The sequence below is a fragment of the Eptatretus burgeri genome, chromosome 17, assembly GCF_056783735.1.
Source record: "Eptatretus burgeri isolate ZD-2024b chromosome 17, Ebu_testis_v1, whole genome shotgun sequence".
Taxonomy (NCBI): Eukaryota; Metazoa; Chordata; class Myxini; order Myxiniformes; family Myxinidae; genus Eptatretus; species Eptatretus burgeri.
Window position 1 is genome coordinate 33,378,827 of NC_140977.1, and position 9,405 is coordinate 33,388,231.

Consider the following 9,405-nt stretch of genomic DNA (forward strand, 5'->3'; position numbering starts at 1 on the left):
GGTTGGAGACACAAAATTTGGAAGCAAACAAAATTTGGAAGCAAACACAGAAACCCAGAAACAAGGCACCAGCAGGTTTGAGAGGAGGGAGACAGTTTGAAAGTTCATTCTTGAGGTTGAACAGATGTTGTTTTCTTGTTGTCCTGAGAGTAGACACAAACACTTGTTGCAGACTTTTTGGAATGCACTGAGATTGTGTTCGGTTGGATTAACCTTCCAGGAAGTGAAGGCAAGTTGTTTCAGAGCAACTGCCTTAGCACAGGTTTCAGTCAGTATACCATGGGTGGGAAGAAGGGTAGGGTAATTGAAGACGAGATCGGATGAATCTGTGCATGAGAGAGAGAGAGTCGGTATCTGTGGAAGAATTCCCAGGCTGAGTTAACATCAGGGGCAGTAGGTATGGGAGACCAATTCTAAAGCGAGATGGCTGCTTGCAGTCCCTGCCAATCCGCCTGAGTGAAATGCCAGACTCACCGGTATTAAGGCAGCTCTCCGAGAATAGCCAGAGAGATGTTGAAGGATTGGCTATGACAAGAGATGGTGGTGCAATGTTTCTTTGAAGTCTTGGAGGGAAGAGTGGGAAAGAACAGCCTCTGGAAGGTCATGCCATATATGAGAGAAGTGTGGAATAAAAGAGTTGAGGTTTGCATTCAACCTTCATTTTATTAGTTTAACCAGGAGGGGTTTACTGAAAGTGCATGCACCCTTAGGTAGATAGGGAATGTTAGAGGACTGAGACCACAGGCAGCAATATCAGAAAATAGAAGGTAGAAAACAGAGATCACAGTGATGTAAGAGTAATAGACCTTCTCATTCATCCATATTACTGGAGATTCCAATAATTTTGAGCTTTATTTTCCATAGAATCCAGGAGAGACATATATAATGCTGGGTGGGGCTCCAGCCAATAGCAGAGATCAGTATGCCATCGAGCTATGACTAAGGCCTTGTAGACCTTGAGTACCTCTAATTTTCCAAGGAAAGCCTTGGATTGATGAAGCATGCTGACTCTGTGGCTGTTAGAGGCCAGCTTCGTTTTGTGATCAGTCAAGGAAATGTCATGGCTAATGGTGAGGCCAAGAAGTTCACGACACTGAACCTCTTCCAGTGAAGGACCAAGGAAATAGGTGGGTTCATTGGACGATCCTTCTGGAGCGATAAGGTGAGACTGTGAGACTTTCTAGGGGTGAAGGACATGTTCCATTCATCAGATCAGTGTATAATCAATTCCAGATCAGCAGAGAGAGGTACAACTGCTGTCTGTCTAGCAGAGTGATGGGGGTAGTTCACAGCACAAGGTGGAGTCATCTACAAAATGGAAGAAGGGTTTTCCAGAGGATTGAATCAGTCATTTATATAGATGAAGAACAAGACTGGGCCCAAAACACTGCACTCGGAGAGTAGAGGAGAGGGCTCCATTGATGGCCACACGTTGACTGCGTGAATGAGGGAAGTCAGAAATCCAGGAATGAAAGCGGCCTTCTATGTCACATGTATAGAGCTTGGCAAGCAAATAAAGATGCCAGATTGTGTCAAATGCCTGAGATATGTCCAGTGAGATGAAGCTCACCTCTAGTTTGAGATTGAGGGTCTCTGACCGTTGCTGACTGAGGAAGAGAAGCATGTCAAGAGTTTGTTGTTGTACCCTTCTTGTAGTTGGGTGTGATATTTGCTGACTTCCATGCCAATGGGTGGTGGTCAAATGAGGACAGAGTGATTTGAGCAGATAGAGGGTAAGCAAGAATGGTGGAGCAGGATTTGAAAATATGGGCACTGATGCCATCCAAGCACGTTGCTGAAGTAGGGTCAAGGCAGGACAGAAATTTCTCCACCTTCTCAGGTAAGAAAGACACAGAGTCCAATAGACAGCAAGTATGCTGCACTAAGATGGAGACAAAACGGGATGGGGTGGGTACCTGAGATTTGGAGGCAAAGTTAGAATTTTGACATTCTGCATTAGCTCAGGCAGAGCGAGCAGTTCTTAGGCAGATTACCCTTGTCTCGGGTAAAGTTTAAGGCGGTGGATGCAAGGTGACTATATACCAGAGACTGACTTGACAAGGTGCCACCATGACTTGGAGGAGGGGGATTAGTTGGAGAGTTTGGCTTCGGGAATGTTAGATATTGTCTTCTGACTTACCGCAGGATGGACACACACACACACACACACACACACACACACGCACGCACGCACGCACGCACGCACGCACGCACGCAGGCACGCACGCACACACGCACGCTTCTTGATGCAAGCCATGTCTTTTTTAAAACAATGCCAAGGCTTGTATAAGAGCAAACACAGAGAATGTATAACAAGGGGAACAGGAGACAAGAGGGATGGGAGAGGGAAGCAAAAAAAGTGGGGAATAGACACGTGAGGAGATCTATGGAAGGGGCAGGGATGGGGCAAGGTTCCACGGGGTAAACAAGATGGACACTACAGGGACTTTCGGGAAGGAAACCAGGGGAGCTACAAAGGGCGGAGGAGCTCCTTGTGAGCCAACGGCCATCCATATCTAGTGCCCAACTGTGTCTGTGGACGTCCTCCTGCAGTTGGGTTACTTCTTATTAGGAGGTTGGTGGCAAGATTTACACTCCGGCCACCGTAAAACCCGTCATTCCGCAAAACACAAAAACGCAATGAAATCTGAAATCCCACTCCGTGGGAGTACCTCCTGAGCTGCTTCCCTTCGCAGGGCAGCTCACCAGATGACGGGATTGGGGCAAAGCCTTTGGGACCCCCAATCTTTGATGATAGGAGGGAAGCCACGGGGCAACATTGCTGGGTCAGATTGCGGGAGAGTGTGTCGGAGTGGTGCTGAGGTGTCGTCCACCAGACAACAGTCTCCTTGGGTTAACCTGAGGCGGTCCCTTCGGGTGGGTGCCTGGAATGTCCTATCCCTAAGAGAGGATGATCACCTGTCTCTGTTTTCATCTGAGCTCAAGCTCAAGTTCGGAGACCGGATTGCGTCGAGATCATGGTGGGTGGTTACACCTACTATTGGTCTGGTTGCTCTGATGGTTACCATTCCCAAAGAGTTGTGTCTGTCTGTAGCTGTGTCCAATAAGCTGACTCCAATGATAATTGAGGTAACACTGGTCAATGAGCGTATTATGAGACTAAGGATTCGTCACTTCTTCGGTGTCATTTCCCTGGTCTCTGTTTATGCTCCGACTGAGGTGAGTGACCTCACCGTGAAGGACACATTCTACGCCGCGCCCGAGTCTGTGATTGATCAGTGCCCCAGACGAGATACACTTCTAGTGTTGGGGGATTTTAATGCATCGACTGGAACTGATAGGGATGGTTATGAGACATGTGTTGGTCCCCATTGGTCAGGAACTATGAACAAGAATAGCACTAAGTTCCTTGACTTTGCAAGAAGTCATGGACTTAGAGTGGCCGGTTCATGGTTTCCGCGCCCACAAGCTCATCGCTGGACTTGGTATTCCAACGCTGGCGGTGTGGCAAAGGAGATTGACCATGTCCTCGTTGATGGTCGCTGGCGGATGATCCAGAACTGCAGGGTCTACCGGAGTGCTCAGTTCCTCAATACTGACCACAGGCTTGTTGTATCAACTCTGAAATTGCACCTTAAATCTGGGAGAATGGTACCATCCCAGCCTTGGCTGGATGTTGGCAAGCTCAAAGATGAGAGGGTAGCTGAGGAGTTTGCGAACAAGCTGAGTAGAGATTTGGGGGGTCTGGGTGCTTTGGGAGGTCCTGAAGAGTTGTGGAGTGCCTTCACGACCACCGTCCTTGATGTTGCCGGTGGATGTCTTGGAACTCACCGCAGGGCAAAGAAGAATTTTGTCTCTCAAGGGACACGGGATACCATTGACCAGAGTTGCAGGGCCAGGCTGAATGGCATAGCTGAGCTGTGCGTGGAGCTGAGGCGTAAAACTGTACGTGCACTAAGGGTGGACAAGGAGGCCTTTGTGCGAGGAATCTGTGAGGGGGTAGAGCATCATCTGTGGTCAAGTGATTCTTGTCCTTCTGACAGGGGAATTCGCGCATTGCGTTCATCCAAGCCCATCCCTCGGAGCACTGCAGTTCGAGCAGAGAGTGGTAGGCTCTTGACAGAGGAGTCTGAAGTGAAGGCCCGCTGGGCTGGTTACTTTGAGCGGTTGTACCAGGCTGATCCATCATCTGTCGAGTTGGACGTCAGTGGTGTTACAATCCCTGTTGCTGACCCTCCAATCAACTGTGGTCCACCTTCGCTTGTGGAAACACAGGCTGCGGTGAACCGGGTGAAATGGGGTAAAGCTCCTGGGATCTGTGGCATCCATGCTGAACTTCTCAAGGCTGGTGGAAATGCTGCACTCATGTCATTGCATGCAATTTTGTGCTCTGCCTGGAACACAGGCATCATCCCAACTCACTGGAACAGGGGCCTTGTTGTCCCTCTCTGGAAAGGGAAGGGTGATCGCCAAGACTGCAAAAACTACCAAGGGGTGACGCTGCTCTCAGTGCCGGGCAAGGTCTTTGCTCGGATAATTCTTGATAGGGTTCGCCACCATCTGCTTGAGCACCAGCGTCCAGAGCAGTCAGGCTTTACACCAAATAAGTCAACGATTGACCGTATCCTTGCTCTTCGGGTCCTCACCGAACGCAGATGAGAGTTTCGGCAGGGGCTGCTTGCAGCTTGTTTTGATCTCTGTAAAGCGTTCGATTCAGTGAATCGGGATGCCCTCTGCAGGATTCTAGGTCTTCGTGTGGTGCCACCAAAACTGATCGATCTGATGTCTGAACTCTACTCTGATACTGATTGCTGTGAGATGTGATGGTCAATCTCTGACTTATTTCCAGTTGTTACTGGAGTTCATCAGGGGTGTGACTGGCCCCCACTCTTTTTATCACTTGTATGGACAGGATTCTCGGGAGGATATCTGAGAGAACAAGCTGCGGTGCATCGTTTGGGAATGTCAAGATCTCTGACCTTGATTTCGCAGATGATGCAGTCATCTTTGCGGAGACTTTAGACATCCTTTTGGGGGCACTCAAGGTGCTGAATGAGGAGTCGGAGCCGCTGGGATTATGGGTTTCCTGGGTCAAAACTAAGATCCAGGCTTTCAATGACATCTTGGATGCTGCTGTCCTGTCTGTGCCTGTTTGTGGTGACGATGTTGTGGTCGTGGAGAGATTCACTGACCTTGGCAGTGATATTCATGTCTCTGCTGGCTGTGAGTCAGAGGTCAATAGATGTCTCGGTCGGGCCTGGGGAGTCATGGATTCACTGGATCATGGAGTGTGGCACTGCCGGTACCTGTGCGGGAGGACGGAAGTCTGAATCTTCAGGTTCTTGGTGCTTCCAGCCTTGCTCTATGGATGCGAGACTTGGACTCTGACAAAGGATCTGAGATGCAGACTTGATTCCTTTGGTACCAGGTCTCTTCGGAGAATCCTTGGCTATCGCTGGTCGGACTTTGTGTCCAAAGAGCGGTTGCTGAGAGAGACTCAAATAAGGTTTGTTACCTGCATAGTCTGTGAGCGTCACTTGCAGCTGTATGGACATGTGGCTCATTTTCCTGATGCTGATCCTGCTCACCAGATTCTCTCAACGAGGGAGTCTCGTGAGTGGAGGAGGCCAATGGGCCAACCACGTGCCTCATGGTTGCAGCAGGTTGATCGGCATCTCAAGGAGATGGGGATGGGCCAGGCACCTGCCTGGGGGATGGCTCGACGGAGGCCCCTGGAGTACCGGCGGAAAGTGGACGCAGCGATGCGCTGCTCTGGCGCATGCTCTCTTACCTGACCTGACCTGACCTGACAGCGTATAACAAGGGGAGCAGGAGACAAGAGGGATGGGAGAGGGAAACACAAAAAAGTGGGGAATAGACACATGAGGAGAACTATGGAAGGGAGAGGGATGGGGCGGTGTACACGGGGTAAACAAGATGGACACTACAGGGACTTTCAGGAAGGAAACCAGGGAATTTGAAGGAGGTGGTTTGGGGTGGATTAGCAGGGGTAGAAAAGATCATGGTTTTGGACAGGGGAAGATAAGAGCCAGTGGTGAACAGCTGCTAAAAAACCGTGAAGGAGTATGGTGAATTTGGATCATTTAAAGTCGGTGGAAGATTGTAGATTAGCAGAAGAAGGAAGAAAAAGGTTATGTTGGGTGTAATGTGAGAAGAACGTTTTTTTGTTGTATTTTTTATATTTAAGATATGAAACAGAGGCTATAGTTGGGATGGATAGAAGGAGGGTGGAGGGAAAAGTGGCGAACATACAAAGTTATGGTAATAAGGAGGAAATACAATAAAAATGATCATGCACACAAATGGGAAGAAGGGTCAGCCCGAAAGAAACCTGATATGAAAATACGACGAAAACTCAACAATTAGCACAAGTTTTAACACAAGACTGAACTATAAACACACAGTAAACACAGAGATAACAAAATGACAGTGAAAACGTGACTAAAATGACCAGAAAACATTTCTTTGAGAAAGTCAACAGAGACACTGAAGGGGAACCTCCACCATCGTGCAAGAACCCAAGCCTTGCGGAATGAACAAAAGATACCCTTAGTCAGGTCATCTCTCCATGCTGAGGAGCCAATATCTGTTGATCATTGGCGAGCTGACGACCACTCTGCCTAAGCCAATGCTTACGACCAAGTTGGGAAGCAGCTTCACCTTGAGTTCTTGGTTTTTTTTTTTTCTTCACCTCAACCATTTCTCGGACATGCATTAACCGATGTTGCTTAAATTTGGCACACAGGCAAGGAATTACGGCTTAATAGGCCTGCCATTTTTTTCGAGATCAAATCCAAGATGGCAGACTGGCAGCCATTTTGTTACTTAAACGTGTCCCCAACCATTTCTAGGACATGCGTGGTCTGATTTTGTTCAAGCATGACATAAGCACAGTGCACAATAACATACACTTGCAGCTAACTTTATTTTGCGATCTGATCAAAGATTGCCAACTGGTAGACTGGTGGCCATTTTGGTTGAATATAAATATGGGCTAGCCCTTTAACTCCATTGAGCAAAATTATGAAAACAATCGGGGCTATGACATTTTATGTCTTTATTCCTTCTTTAGAAAGGAGGAGACCTGTAAGTTCAGATGTCGAGTGGGTTTGATGTTGAGTTCTGGTGCATTTGAGAACAAAAACATAATGGTTCTGAGCTTTACAGGGAGACTGCAGGTCCTCGTTGGTGTGGCTGGCTATCCAGGTGGAAAAAGCAATGTTACTTTCAGAAAGTTTCCTGACTGCTTGAAATTGCTTTACTTAGGTCAAGATGTTATTGGCAAGATAAATAGAGTTGTGGAGGTATTTAACATGATCAAGAAGAGAGTATTTCTTGAGAAAATGTGCCAGGCAAGGTCAGTGTCCAGGTTTGTTAAGATAGTCGAGCAGTCAGCAGAAGAGACAGTGGACTGTGTGCTCGACTGCAAGTAAATCGCTGGTTTGATAGTAATTTAAGGATTCATATTAGCCCATTCTCCCACACCTATACGTCAGCTGTGCACACATTATTTCCATTAATCAGCATTCCATCTGTGGATAATTAAACTGACCTTGCTTTGCCTTTCGTGACCCCAATTGACATTATTAATTCCAAGATTGAAAACATCCACATGTCAAAAATGAGCTAATTTCGCTAAACATCTAATCACAAGTCCATACTGCAGTTCACCTTCCTGGGAAAAGGAAGAATAAATTTCAGACTTCATCTCCTACAAACTGAATCAGGCCTTGAACAGGCAGAATTTGAAATACAAGCTGTTGTACTGCAGGTTCAAGAGAGAAATAGATATTGAAATTCCATAAACCATTACAAGTTCAATGATGGCAAAATGTGTGTGTATGTGTGTGAATGTATTTTTTTTTCAATTAAATGGTTGATGAGGAAATGTGAAATAACGAGAAGAAGCTTTTAAAATGTCACCAATTAGAGTGCATCACAGCAATTTTGATGTCCTGCTCGACCTGTGCATATTCAATTTCTTTTATAAGCAACACATTATTGGTATTGAAGATTGTGTCAATAAAATGTTTTGCTGAAATTAAAGTCCTTTTTAAATCTATAATTTCAAACACTGTTTTGCTATAAATGGGTTCTATTTCTCATTGTGTGTCATTCTTTTGCAAACATTTTTCCAGGAGCCATCACACTTTAATAAGAAATAGCATAATTGTGTAGGATTATAAGGTGTCACTTTCTGTGTGTTACGAGATAACTATTTGCTTGAAACACAATACATGTCTCTTCTATCTCGAGTGCATTTCTTGGGCGAATTCAGAGTGCACATTCTGCCAGGTAGCGATTCGCTTCACTTTGAGTGAAATCGACTTTTCTGCTTCTTTTAACTTGCAATCTAAAGAAATCCTTGCAACATTATATTGTGTATTTACTGTTAAATATCGAATACTCTTCTTTGCTGATTCTATGAAAGTGAAAATGTTGATTGCTTGAGTAATTGATATTGTTGAATTACAATGTTCTTATTTTTCTGGACTTTTGAAACATCTTTTTATGATGTCTTAGATTTTTGGAGGAGCCTACATACATATATTACACAAGAAAAAGTACCAATCCCCAGTTTAAGTTAATTTATCAATTTTAATTATTTTGTGGGCTTCAGAAAGGTAAATTGTGCTGCATTCTTGGTTTCATTCAGGAGCCAAAGCTCTGAGCTACTTATGCTGCCCACTGCAAAATAGTGGTGTGACATTGGGCAGCGGAGACTCAATTTGTTTAAAAAGAGGGAAAACTATCGCCATTATAATTTGTGTCAGTCCGTGAAGATCTGTATGAAATCTACTTTAATCTGGATTTTCATGTTGATTTTAACGATTACTGGAAGTGACAATAAATTGACTCACGATGTTGCATCAAGAAAAGTGAAATTAAATTGCAAAATAACCAATCCACAGCTTTTCAAACATAGCGCAGGAGCAGCTGCCATAAGGGGGAGACAGACACCAAAGTTTGCAATATACTGAACATTAACATATACATATATATATATATATATATATATATATATATATATATATATATGTATATGTATGTATACGAGACCACCCGTGGACCCGTTGGGTTCCTGTTGTGACAGCGGTTGATGAAAAAAATCATTTCAAGGAAAAAATAAGATAATTCCAGCGAACTATACCGCTGAGGTTGTTTGCATTGATCAAATTCTCCGGAAGAGTACTTGACTGAATCAGGAATTGATTTTTTAAATAATTTTTTTCGTTGCCCGATTTGAACAAAACTTGATGTGAAACACTGCAGGCGAATGGTGAGTAAGATGGCCCTAAAATTTTTGCGCTATTATGTACCGTTTTGGCTATATTTCAGGAAAATACATATGTACAAGATGAGTTTTAGTAATATATAGAAGAGATATATATATATATATATATATATATATATATATATATA